The sequence below is a fragment of the Oxyura jamaicensis genome, chromosome 1, assembly GCF_011077185.1.
Source record: "Oxyura jamaicensis isolate SHBP4307 breed ruddy duck chromosome 1, BPBGC_Ojam_1.0, whole genome shotgun sequence".
In the NCBI taxonomy this organism is placed as follows: domain Eukaryota; kingdom Metazoa; phylum Chordata; class Aves; order Anseriformes; family Anatidae; genus Oxyura; species Oxyura jamaicensis.
In genome coordinates this window covers 202566388-202579807 of record NC_048893.1, presented here as the reverse complement: position 1 = coordinate 202579807, position 13420 = coordinate 202566388, and the positions used below count along the sequence as shown (strand labels likewise).

The following is a 13420-nucleotide window of genomic DNA, read 5'->3' as shown; positions in this document are numbered from 1 at the left end:
CTAAATGGAATGTGCATGGCCACACTTCTCCTGCTTATACAAGCATCCTCAGGGGGCCTTCCCTGCTGGAAAGAGGGAGATGATCCCCTCAACCCTACTCAATGAAAGGGGGGAAAGGAGGAATGTCTGCATCTGAGAGCTCTGTTGGGTCTGTAGGCTTGCCCATGAAAGCTGAAAAGCCTGCAGATGCCCTGGTAGCCTGGGCTGGATTTGAATTTGTGACTTGTGGGTGAGCTGCTGCATTTTGCTGCCACTTTCTTGTGCCGTGAAGACGCTTGGGAGCTCTCAAGCAGTGCAATAAACGTGTGGTCCTGTTGTCCTTTGGCCTGTTTCACTGGGGGAGGTGGAATAAGGAGTCGGTCTCAGCCTTGGTGAATTTGGGGGGAAGGGGAATGTGGAAGGCTTCCTTCCTGGGGAAAGGGGCTGGTAACACCACCTGGAAAAATCAAACAAAGCTGCTTCTCTTTCCTTCTGGCTCAGAGCAGGCAGGCAACATCAAGTTGGTGCTAAGCCTTCCCAAAGCATATAGGGTTTTCCTTTTGTTTTTCTTTGTGAGGTGGGGTTCAGGGATTGGTTTACACGGCTTTCGGTTAAATCTCTCAAACAATGTTGTTTCCTCTTCCTTGGAGCAATTGTTCCCTGTGCAGCTGACTCTTTTCATTCCTCTTCCTCTCCATCGTGGGAAGCGCTCTGATGATGATGTATGGGCTCAGCTTCAGTCTCTGGTTTGCTTTTCTTGCTCCTCCTCAGGTCCCTCTTCTTCTTGTGTAACTTCTGCCTAGGTGCCCATCACAGGGTCTGTGAAACCAACTGTTATAGTGCTGATGGAGAAAATTGACAGGCCTCTGAAGCTGTTGATAATCAGAGCAGTTTTTATGGGTTACAGAAACAGGACTGCAAAGACTCAACATGCTTCATGGTAACACTCAATTTCTTCCCTCAAGCTGTTGTAGCCTTTTCTCTAGAGCACTGCTTTCTTCCTTAAGGGAAATCTGGTCTTTTGTGACCAGTCTGTTCTTGAAGCTTTTCAAATACGCTCATTTAGGGGGAAACTCTTGTGTTCTGTGGCCTTTTCAATTTTTATTTTCAACGTAACTTTGATTTTTGCATCTGCAATGCCTGAGAATCCCTTGCATCCTTTCTTCTTGGACCACACCACGGTGCTCCGAGGGGGAGAGGCCAAACGAGGCAGTGGGTCTTGAGCACCTATTTGCCACGTGGCTAAATGGAGAAGGACGCCTACCTCTTTGGTGCAGGGGAGGAAGAGTATAGTGGAGTTTGTCTTCATCTCAGACCAGCCAGGATTTTGCAAATAACTTTGTGAGATGCTAAAGCCACGAGAATCCTTATTTCCGAGGTATCTCAATCCCCTGTACCATCCACTATACCAGAACTAGTAGGCCTGCCTGGAATATTACTTACAAGACTGGATTTGTTCTCCAGGAGCATTTCCAAAGACAAGCTGTCATAGATCAAGCCTCGACAGAGCAGCATGAGGAAAGATGCTCGTCAATGCACTAAGCCTTCACCGTGGGTGCATGGGTTGGAGCTGAGCAATTTATGGAGTGCTGTATGCAGAAATGATAAGCCCTTGGATGCTACAGGCTTAAGGACATAAGTAACTGCATAATCAGGTGGTTACTTAAGTATGACCTACTTCTCTTTTTGAAAATGTTCTCTAGACTCCATGGCAGAGCAGATAAATGCTGAAAAGACCTGGCAATTCTTATCAGAAGAGCTTCCTGCAGGGAGCTGTTGGTGATTTATGCTGTGGAGGAAGAGGAAAGGTGGCTGGTGTGAACGTTTCGTGACAGGCTTTGTGTTGCTTAGCTCATGGCATGAGCTAGGAAAGGCAGCAGCAAACTCGTGGGCTTTGCCCACTCCTGTTAGGTGGAAGTCACGTGCTCTAATTAAACAACAGCAGTTCTTGATAATGTTTTTAAGGGATTATATCATGCTGTAGTGGGACGGGGCATGCAGCCAGAGCACATTCATCCTGTTGATAAGGCCAACGCCCACTGTAAACACTGTTATTAACAGTCTGAGCCTGTGTGAGATGCTCTAATGGAAAGCTGTAATTTGAGAATAGGCAAGAAGCTCGGAGAAAACCCTTGGTGGATATTTAAAACCTTGCCTACAAAACTTGTTCCCTTGGGCAATGATGGCCAGTACCTCCTTGCGTAGAGTATGTCATTATTTTTTATGGACAGAAGTGAACCTAACCCTTTCAGCTTCAACTTGTATGGGATGAAACGATGTAGTTGGGTTTCAACGGCTCTCTTGGTATCCAGGGTCTGTCCTGGGGTTCTGGGATGGTGCTGGTCTGTCCTTTGTGCTTAGATTTTTGGATCGGGATCCCTTGACCTTGTGCAATTCCTAGCTTGCTTTCTGCTCTCATTCCTCAGTTTGCAGAGCAGCAATAAAATGCTACAGCTACAAGACATGTTCTGGCAAGCTGATGTATAAACACTTCTTCTGGCAAATGGGAGCCTTGGGGTTGGAATTTAGTAGGAAGAAGAAACTGAAAGGCAAGAGCATGTCTGCACTTCCCTGCTTAAAAATAAATTCCTCGTGTAGAGGAGGAGAGAGCATTGTCTCCCTGGAGTACAAAGCTGACGAGCATCTGAAAACTTTCCACTTGGCAGGACTGAAGTTATCTGGTGTGGTGGGATGGAAACTCAAATGGCTGCTGTCCATCCTGTGGCTGAAATGCTTCAGCAGTGACTCTTTCCATCCACAGGGCAGGGAAGGTGCATGGAGGTGGTTTAGTTCAGCTCTGCTGCAGAAACTTGTCTTGATGGGATTTGTCATAGCCATAATGATGGCTTTGGATAGAAGCTTCTCTTGGGAAGCTCGAATTTGTGTTGACTTGAACTGGGGGCTTTCTGCAGTGGAGGCTTGCATAGCTGGGTTGTTCTGCAGGAGTGTGATCCTCTAGGGAAAACATTTCGTACAGTAATGTGGGGAATGAGGCCATTTTTTTTTTTTTCTGGAATTTGTCTAGCTTGGATCTGACAATAGATTTCCATTCCAGAACATGTGAGGTCTGTAATAGAGCTGTAACAAATAATCAGCCGAAACTGATAATTTAACACCTTCCTCTGCTTCTAGTACTGACCAGTGGGTAGATCTGAAATCCAGAAATTGCCCCTCAGCAGATGTCTTGCCCACAGAAATATTGGTCTAAATCTGCAGAAGTCGTAGGAATACTGATGAGAAATCTAACACTTGCTCAGGCCAAGGTGGATTTTTCTCTTTATTTTGTTTGCCTAACTGGCCGTGGGTACTATGATGTGCCAGATGACTGCCTTCCCACACATGCAGGAATGGAGACTGGTGTTCTAAAGAACTGAAATTATTGCAGATTCTCACTTTGGCTTCTCCTCTGTACTGTTAGTTAGTCCTCTTGTTCTTCCTCTTTATTTAATCTATGCTCTTCTTTAAAAACAAACAAAAACCCCTGAACCTTTTCCTGGCCTTATCAAGGCATATGGAGATTAGGAATTTAAGGCGATCCTCTGAGATTATTGCCTGAGAATGGAAATGTCTGCTGACTTGGCAGATAAGTCCCTGAAACAGTGCAGTCTAAGCTGTAGTTTAGCATCTGTCCTTGCCCTATCACAGTCACTGAGGCTATACCTGCATCTGCAGTGGTCAAAAGCCAGATGTATTTTTAGACAATGTTTAAATAGACACTGTCAAAACTGTTTAATGCTGTCTCATGGGGATAAGAGTGATTGCACAGAGGACTGCTCTCTTGTACTGAGAGCTCATTTGGGCATTGCGGTAACACAGAGGGTATGCTGGTGCAGTTCCTGTCACTTTACCCCAGAGATGCTGAGCAACGCAGTTAGCTCAGGTTGCGTACACAATACTGGGAGGGCTGAGGCTCTTCTGATCTCTTGTGTAAACTAAAAATAAAAAATCACAAAGTGAGGAGCTACTAGGAGATATGCAGGAAATGATGAATTTGTCTAAAATTCACAAAATCCCGGATAAGGTTGAGGTTGGGGGCACCCCTGGGTGAGCTGCTCCCACCCTGCTCCAGCAGGGCCACCCCGAGCAGGGGGCCCAGTCCCATGTCCCAGCGGCTGCTGGAGATCCCCAAGGAGGAGCCCCCAGCCCCTCTCTGGGCAGCCTGTGCCAGGGCTCCGGCACCCGCCCAGCCCAGCAGTGCTTCCTGAGGGGCAGAGGGCACCTCCTGGGCTCCAGGCTGGGCCTGGGGCCTCTGGGCCTGGCCCTGGGCACCCCTGGTGAGAGCCTGGCTCTGTCCTCTGCCCAGCTCCCTGCAGGCCCCAGCAGCTGTGGGGGAGCTCCCCACAGAATCATTAGGGTTGGAAAAGCCCTCCAGGATCACCTGGTCCAACCACCCCCTACCACCAATGTCACCACCAAACCCTGTCCCCAACCAACACGTCCAACCTTTCCTTGAACACCCCCAGGGACGGGGACTCCACCACCTCCCTGGGCAACCCGTCCCCAGGCCTGACCGCTCTTGCTGAGCAGAAATGTCTCCTCATTGCCAACCCAAACCTCCCCTGGCACAACTTGAGGCCATTCCCTCTGCTCCTATCACTGGTTACCTGTGAGAAGAGGCCGACCCCCAGCTCCCCCCCCTTCCTCTCAGGCAGTTGCAGAGAGCAATAAGCTCTGCCCTGAGCCTCCTCTTCTCCAGCCCCAACCCCCCCAGTTCCCTCAGCCGCTCCTCCCAGGCCTTGTGTCCCAGGCCCTTCCCCAGCTTCGCAGCCCTTCTCTGGACACGCTCTAGGGCCTCAATGCCATTCTTGTACTGAATGGCCCAAAACTGAACACAGTACACAGAAGTAGCATAATGCAGCATTTTTTCCCTTTAGCAGAGGTCCAAACACCAAAATGTTGACCTGGTGCATGCCAGGCTGGAGAAGCTGGGGCTCAGGACACTTCTCGGTTGATTCGTTCTCTCCAAACTTCTGCCTTCCTCCTTCAGTGAGGGAAGTCCTGCAGAGACCATCTCAGGTACATTTCCGTACAGCTCTGCTTGTATGCAAGGCATGACAGTGCTTGCTCATCCAGAAACATCAAATAAGTCTCCAAGACAGGCTCCTGTGTAGTCTGCAGCAGCCCTGAGATTGCTGGAGCCTGTTTTGAATCAGAAATGCTCCACTGATACAGCTGTAGTAGCGTTTTTCTGAAGTGCTGATCCACTTCCTTCCTTTCCAATTCCTCAAAAGAACACGAGTCAGTTGATTTAGGTGCTGGAATACACTGCTGACTCTACAAAAATTGGTTGTTCTTGTGTCCCTTTTCCTTAGCTGAATCACCTCAGGGTTTGGGCCACAGAGAAGGTACTTCTGGAAAGTCTTCAATGCAGAGCTGATCTAGAGGCATAGAGAAGAGCAGAGGGACAGAGATGCATAAAGACATTGTCATCAGATATGCTTTTCCAAGCTTGTTGCTTGGAGACCTCCTGTATTAGCTGTGTAATAAAGACACATTTTTAATACCTTTTTTAAAACTGTAGGCCTTGGTGGACTGTTTTTTTTAAGAGTATACCCCCCTTGGAAATCTACAGACTTGTTTTTTTTCAGTGTTTTTTTGTGAAGGAGTTTTGGAGGTGGGCTGCTTGGTGACCATCACTCCTGGTATTGGACCTGCCACTCTTGGTGGAACTGTGCTTCAGAGAGCCCAGCACTCTCTTTGCCTCCTGGGGGGAGCTTTGGGCTCCTGTACACAGCTGTATTTGTATGGTTCAGCCCTCGGACAGACCCTGTGCAAAGGCACCAGCCTTAGCTTGGTGCTGCACAGCACCAGGGAGGACCTTTGCCTTGTGAAACTTGGGACAGGGACCCAGAGTGGTGTGCACAGGGCAGGTCCAAGCTACTGCTGCAAGGATGGATCAGCTCCCATTCATCCTGACCTTGGCAGCCTGAATCACCCCTTTAATCCCTATACGTATTTAAAATTGTTTTCAGAATGTGTCTGAGCGGAGATTAGAGGCGGATGAATGAGGCTGCCTGAACAAGTGTGGAGAGAAAATGGAAGTTTCTCCAGAGCTGAAAATTGCTCTGAAATTCCTTTACTATTATTATTTATTACTATTATTTTAAGTTTTCTGTTCTGAACTAAATACTATAGAGCTGCCCCTTGTGCCTTAAGGGCTGTAGTGCAAAGGGATACCTAATGCAAAGGCTTTTTCATCGCTAAGTGAAGCCATCCTAGCTCTCTGCTTGCCTCCTGCGTTGCACTGGGTGCCTTTGAGGTGACAGCCGTGGCACGGCCCAGCTGTCTGCGTTGCTCCGGCTGATCTGCACTAATGCACTGTTTGTTTGAGTCAAGCCTGTTTTGCTAATAATAGGCAGCTTTGTGGGAGATAAGCACCAGACTGACCTTATCTGTGCCCGTCACGTTTGGCCTGAGGGAGCTTATTAGCTTGTGTTTCACGCTGTGATGTATGTGAGGGGAAATAAGGAGGAAAATACAGTTTTTTGAACTATTGGAGGAGCTTTTGGAAGGGAAGGGCGGATTAAATGAAGGCATGGACAGTGGGGCTGGAAGCAACAATGAACGTGGCTTGAGCTTTTACAAGTCTCATCCTTTGTGGCCTTCCCACCCCTTTGGTATGGGTGACAGTGGTTTGGCACGTGCAGCCTGGTCCCTGTGTCTCCTGGGACCTCATGGGTAAAATGAATCTGTGCCTTGGGGCCATAACCAAACATCTTGTCTTCTAGGCTCCTGTAGGGTGCAGGAGCCCTGTTTGTTGAGGTAGGAACAGGCTGCTGGTCCTGTGTGCTTCTCCACAGTGATCCCTGTGAGATGAGCAGGAGTCCTTGTGTTGCGGGCGTGGATGGATGGAGGAACAGAAACAGTTTTCTCATGTAGCACGAGAGGATTGCATGTGCATGTGTAACCACGCACAAAATTGGTGCTTGGAAGCACAAAGGCACTTCTTCCCCCCTTTCTGGGGGAAGAACTGGTGGTCAGCATGCAGCACCGTACATCTAAAAGCAAGTCCCCAGAACTAGTAGCTGGTGTTGGATTCTTATGAACATCAGCTAGCTCCATTTATTTCAAGTTTCTTCTCATTTAAGTGCTTATAGTTCAAAGGCAGTGTGGGAATCGTGACTGCTTCATGTGATCTTTCAGCGTTGGTGCCTTCTGGATATGGATTTAGCACAAAATGGGGTTTTTCAGATGTCTTAGAAGTGGCCTACAGAAATACTGGGAGAAAAGCTAATGCAAAGGAAAACTGGGAGATGGCAGAGTGTTTGTTTCTGCCTTTCCTTTGGTGCAAAGGCTCAGAGTATGTTTGTCTGCTGAGCTGGGTGTTGGTTTAATTACCTAACAGAGTCAGGCATCTCCTGGGCTGGTGGGGTCGACTCTTCCTCTCCCAAGCATTTGGGCACAAAAAATGCTTGGAAGTTTGCAGCAAAGAAATTTTAATGAATATTCATCAGGGCTGCTTATAACTGCTTTATTCCTAGCTGTGCCTGCACTCCTGTTATCTTGTTATGCCTTTATATTTTTGGCTGGAGCTGCAGAAGGTCATGGTGACACGTATTCAGATGCCAGCCGTTGTCTGTCTCTGGTGGCACAGTGGCAGTCCTCGCTGGTCATTGCCTAGCGAGTCCTTTGTTGCTAAAAAAAAACCCATTGTGACAGCAGTTGGGACTCTGTGCCAGAGGAAATTTTGGAAGTGTTTAAGGATCTTGCTGTGGTACTTGTGTGTTAATCACTGGCCTCGTGGGCTGGTGTTGGTTCAGGGGTGCCAAGTATTAATCAGTCTTCCTCAAGGTGTGTGCTTGGATGCTTGGGCTGACACGATTGTCCTGCTCTCTTCTTTGTGGTAGAAGCTCTCAGCATTGAGGAGCTTTATTTCTGGGAATGGAAACGGTGAGGGTAGAAATAGGGTGCAAAGTAAAGGTGGGTGCAATGCTCGATGTCATCTGTGGCCCCAAACTGGTGGGAAGAGGCTGCACTTGCTTGGTAAGAGGTGGTACGTGTGTGACTGTGCCGTGCAGCTGACCAGCTCCCCAGAGCACCAGCTGGGCTCCGAATGCCTGACATCGAGTTATGGGTCAGGCGAGGGCACTGTTTACATCCTGTAATTAACGTCTGTGCAGTTAATCACCGGGACTGGCAGACCCGGAGATGCTGGATCGGAGTTACACTCTCCGTTGCAGTTGGATCCCTGTCCCAGAGATGACAGGAGGCTAATAACAAAGATGTGTCAGCTTGGACCGTCTGCTAATTCATCCTCCTACCCCTTCCAGCATGAGTTTGCAGCGTATAAATCAACCCTCTCTTTATGAATCAGTGCTTCGACTTTAATTTCTGTCCTCTCTTTTTTTTTTTTTTTTTTTTTTTAAACACGTGAACCTGTGGGGCAGATTCAGTAAGACTTGGCAAAGGCAGAGCCTTGAACACAGCATTTTTGTGCGAGCTGATGCATTGGAGCTGCTTGTGGGAAGCCAGGTTGAGACCTTGGTGGGTAGCACAACCGCCTCTTTGACTCTTGGAGGCTTGAGTATCTTAATTACTGCCCAGTGTAACTGAAAATCTAATATTTGGTGGATAACTGTGTTCTGAAATATGCTAATAGCTGGCTGGAGTGATTAACCTTGCGAAGCAGGAAATGTGTGTGATGTATTGATTTTTCTTTCCTTCCCCTTCCCCCCCGTCTCTTGGTGAATGCCATTCTCGTTAGGGCGAGGAGGAAAATGAAGACAATCAGTTGGTTTTCCTTGGTTTAATGCCAATTTCAGAGGATGCAATTTCCGTCCCTCACAAAAGGATGGAGACAGCCGTAGGAAGCCAGGAAATGGGGAGGGTGACCTGAGGTCTCCTCTCCCAGGGTGTCCGCTGCAGAAAGTGGACTTGAGATTTCCCTGGGCTCCCTCCATCCCGTGTGAATCCCTGGCATGATCATATGCAGCCAGCTACTCTCGTAGCAGCTGGTCTGTCTTTTCTGCTGTGACAATGACTTTTCTATAAAGTTTTAAACCCTATTTTGTACTACTTGCTTGCTCCTTTTGATTGATCGGTATTAACTTGCCTTGGAGGTGAAGAGAAATTCATATGCTCTCTCATCTCGCTCTAAGCTGTGTATAAAGAAGGATTTAATTCTGCATCGAAAAAGGCTCCACAGAGGTGGTGAGGAACAAAATACAGCTTTCCTAGCAGATACAGACGTGACCTTCTCCTTGTTAAAAACTGGGGTGGTTGAGACTTTAAAAACAGCCAGGGCTGTAAGAGTAGAGATGCCATTAATTAACATTTACCTGAGTATGCTAGGGAGCTGGTTTACATGGTCACCTCTCTAAAAACATTAGAGAAGGGCTGATGTGTCTTTTGCTTCCCACAGTGGTGAGGAAGAAGAAAATTCTGGTCCCGAAGCTGTTCAGTAGGACAGTGTTGAAACCATTTAAGTCCTGCTCCATGGGTGAGCTCCAGGGAAAGGGAGGACGTGACTCTCCCTGCTGATAATAGTACAGAGCACCTCTAGTATGGGTTAGTGGTGGTTTGTGGTGGTGTTTTGGGGATGATGCCCCAAAGGTAGCCCATGTACGTTAGCGTATGAGCTCATCTACATTGGAAAAGGCCAGGACAGGTTCTCAGCTTCTTCTTGGAGAATTGGGAGGATGGCTGAGACGCTGATTATTCCTGTGTAGGATTGCGAGAAGAAAGATGGGGTGGTATTAAGCAAGTGCCCAGCCCTTTGGGACAGATTGGGATGAGCTCTTAGCTCAGGTTTTCACCACCTACCCCTCCTCTGTTGAATTTGGTGTGTGGTTGTGGGCACTTTCTGAAAATCTCAGTCTGAGGTTTACAGAAACCTGAGAATTTCTGCCTTCATTAAAAACTGTGAACCTGCAATTTTGGAGAAAAGATTAAACAAGAATAGAGCAGAGTGACCCAAGCCATCAGCTCTGCTTCATTCAGCAAGTGGCACAGCTTGTACGTGTGATTTCCTGCACACACACACACACACACAAAAATGCTGTGCCTCTCCTAGAGGAACATTTTGCTGTGTTCCTCAAAGGACGAAGAAGAATGAGGAGCAGGATCTGCAGGAACTCAGCTTTGTCTGCCTCGCTGCTGGTTTTGGATGGATGTGCTGTTGTGTCTTAGCTAAAAAGTAGCAGCTATTATTACAAAGCAAAAAAAATCACAAAAAAACTTTAAGGTATTCTTCTGCCGCTCTGCATTAAGTAAAACTAAACAGGTGAGAGCTCTCTTCCTCTTGGTTTGAATAGAAGTGCTGTTGGTGGGCAAGGCAGGGTGCTGACAGCAGGGCATGGGAGGAGGGAAATGCATTTAAACATCTCTTGCAGGTCCCAGGCACTGGTGTCAGTCCTGGGGCTGTTGGCTGGTTTTGGTGAGGAGGACGAAGAGCTTTGCTTAACATCCCAGATCCTTCTTCTGTAGGGTGGGAGAGGGAGATCTTTGTAAGTCACATCCCACGAAGGTGGAGAAAGCTGTTCTGCTTGGTGCACTGACCTGAAATGCAGGCGCACTTCCATGCCTGCCCTGTCTGCAGCCCTGCAGAAAGGGCTTGGGAGAGTAAATCATCCAAGTGGTGTTTGAATGCCCCAATCCCTTGGGAAGAGGCCAGAGAAGTTATCAATTTTCTTGAAAGTAGCACATGAGGTGTCTGCTTAGGTGGTGATGAGCAGGATGCCAAAACCTCTGCCTGGGTGGCCAGAAGTACCCCAAATACAGCCTGATTCTCTTTTATTTTAAACACCATAATTACATCGGAGGTGCTTCTAGTGCCTGAGGTAGTGGCATCACGGTAATGAGGTGTGAGAGCTCTTAGGACTGTGGAGACTGACCTGCTGTCCGTCAGGATAAAAACAATCCTTCCTTAATCAACGCTGACAAACAGCCTCTTTAAACTGGAACTATCTCATTCCTGGTAAATTGTGTTTTTCCTCTGTTTTCTTCCAACACAGTCCCCAAATGGTCTTTAAAGCTGAACTACGTCTGTCTGCCCAACTTCTCCTGTGAAGCCGATAATCCTTCTCTGCTTTACGTCCCTTCACCCCCAGATATCTGTGCGTGCATAAGCAGAGTCAACAAATCTGACTTGCCACCGCAGGGATCTGTGGTTGTTTCAATCGTAAGCCCAGCTCAGCTCTCGGTTCTCTCTCTCTTAGCTGCGTGGCTGTCTTTCCACCTAATAAATTGCCAGCATTTATTGGTCTTCTGACATATAGGCTTCCCGAGGGAAAGGAAGCAGGGAGGCTGAACAAAGCCTTCTCTATAAGCGGAGTTTGCAGGAGGCTTTGGACAGAAATGGCAACTGCTGGCCAGTACAACTAGGGTTTTATGGATCTTATAGAAACACTTATGCTAACTATAAGACTTGAGAGATGGTGAATAATGTACCTTAGGCTGTATTAAGAGCTTAATGTGTATAATATATGATAGTATGGGCAGGAACTGTTGAGAAACCAGCGTTTGCTGGATGCTTGTGTCTCCTGCTGGGGTGTGGGTTGGGCAGTGCTGCTCACGTTCCCATCTCTTGAAATCTGCCAGGTAACTTCCACCCTCTGCGGGCACCGTGTGCCTTTATGCTGGCATTGGAAATAGTCTGAGACTTGGAGCTACGTGAAAACTGCTGCTCTGCTTGTCCTGATTTCTTTTCAGCTGGCTGCAATAAGCTGGGAACATCCAGTCACTTCTACCTGAATTTTTTTTTTGGCACCAAGCACCACGTGCTGTGCAAGGTGTCCTGTAAATGCCAGCTGCATCCCGTGCCCTGGGTGAAGCAAGAGGTGACTAAAATGAGCTGGATCTTTGATGCAAGAGGGATAGCTCTCGCTTCTTGGTTGCGTTTATTTTGCATCACCTTGTGCTGAAACAGCTTGCTGCCTTAATGAAAATATTTTGCAATGACGTGTCTCTGTGACTCACCGAACCCAAGCCAATGGCTATCCCTATCAATGCACATCCCTGTGAGATAAGGTGAATTTCTTCCCCTGAAAGGCTTTCTCCTACAGAAAGGAGCGTGGGATAGCTTGGGAGGAAAGCTTCTCATGACCCTCCAAAACTGGCTGCTCTGTTTTTGCAGGTACATGAAGAAAGTAATCCTCCTGAGATGAGTGCGGTAGGGTGAATCTTGTCTAAATGCTACTGGTTCTGCTTCACCTTTGGCTGCAGTTTGGTGGCTCTCAGGTAGATATTCCAGCACAAAGATCTGGTTTGAGAGCCTCAGCTTGTGTAATAAATGTGAAACTTCCTTCAGTGGAAGAGCTGCTGGGTGAAACTCTTCGTGTTCCTCCTCTCTGGAATTTTCCATGCATCTCTGGCCTGTTGCACAAAGGGAGGGGGTGGATTATGTGGATCCTGGGAAGACTTTGCTGTCCGTGGGTGTTCAGTTGGGGTTGTAGTCAAGCCAATGTGTCCACCACCTCAATGGCTTCTCCTCTTGGAGGCTGGGGAGAGGCTTTATGAGGGCACCTGACCTCTCATCTACCTGGAGGACACTGCTCTCCCTCATCCCTGAAGCAGAGCTAGCAAAAGAGTTGGAGGAAATACTGCAGGCATAAAAGATGAACCCAGGCCCTTCAGTGACCTCTGCCCATCCTGACTTTGTCGACTGCTGGACCAGGCGGTTGTGATCTCAGTGCCCAGGCAGAAGGACAATTCCCCTGCTTTGCAAGGAGCTGGCAGGGAGCAGCCTGCGTCTGGAAAAGGCATCGCTGCAGCAGTTTTGGCAGGGCTCCTGCTCGTCTCTCATGCTTGCAGAGCAGCAGTAGCAGCTGCCTCTCCAGCAAGGAGGGAGAAGTAGGTCAGAATTTGCATTCTTTGCCCGGCTTCTCGGCATAACATGCACGCTTTTTTTCCAGGTCCTCTTTTTTAAACGAGCTGTTCCTGTATGTGCGTGTTCCTTGGGCTGCCCTGAATCAGAGGGTGAAGACATAAATTCAGATGTATAATTGTGCTTTAATGTCTGTCTGCCCTCTGAGAGCACTTCTGGGAACCTCCTCAGACTCAAAGGCTGATCCCAGCATGTAAAATCTGAAATGACTGCCTGGAGCAGTGTCTTCGTTTTGGTGGTTGTGTGTTTTTTTTTGGTCAGGATTTAAACCTTCTGTAGGTTTTGTTTTGCATGACAAGAGCAAGTAATTGGGATGAAATCATCCGTGCTGCAAACGTGATGGTGAGATTTCTTTTCAGCACTTCTCTGTGGACTCTGGTGGTGGTTTGCATGGTCCTGGTGGGGGAGAGGAGAGGGAGACCGAGCACGGCAGGCTTGTGGCAACCAGAGCAGCACCTGAACACTGCTGAAGGGCTGCAGGGCACGTGAAGCGTTTCGTTGTGATTTTCCTCATTGCAAGAGAAAGCTTTGATGCTCCTGAAATGCAGGTGTGTCAGATGAGGTCTGGTGCAAGGGGACGTCTTGTGGAGGGTGGGAGGGGAGAGTGGGGTTAGCTGG

At 48.1% G+C, this 13420-nt stretch overlaps 1 protein-coding gene across 3 annotated transcripts in view; it reads left to right on the top strand.

The window, feature by feature from the left end:
• GDPD5 (glycerophosphodiester phosphodiesterase domain containing 5) overlaps positions 1-13420 on the top strand; it is a 158158-nt gene that overhangs the window by 20668 nt on the left and 124070 nt on the right. Inside the window, exon 1 of one of the 3 annotated variants that reach the window (XM_035343844.1) lies at positions 12842-13144. The exons of the other annotated variants lie outside the window; for them this stretch is intronic. The gene's annotated coding sequence lies outside the window, so the exon portion shown is untranslated. Of the gene's footprint in view, positions 1-12841; positions 13145-13420 lie in introns of those variants that run through there. 3 annotated transcript variants of the gene reach the window in all.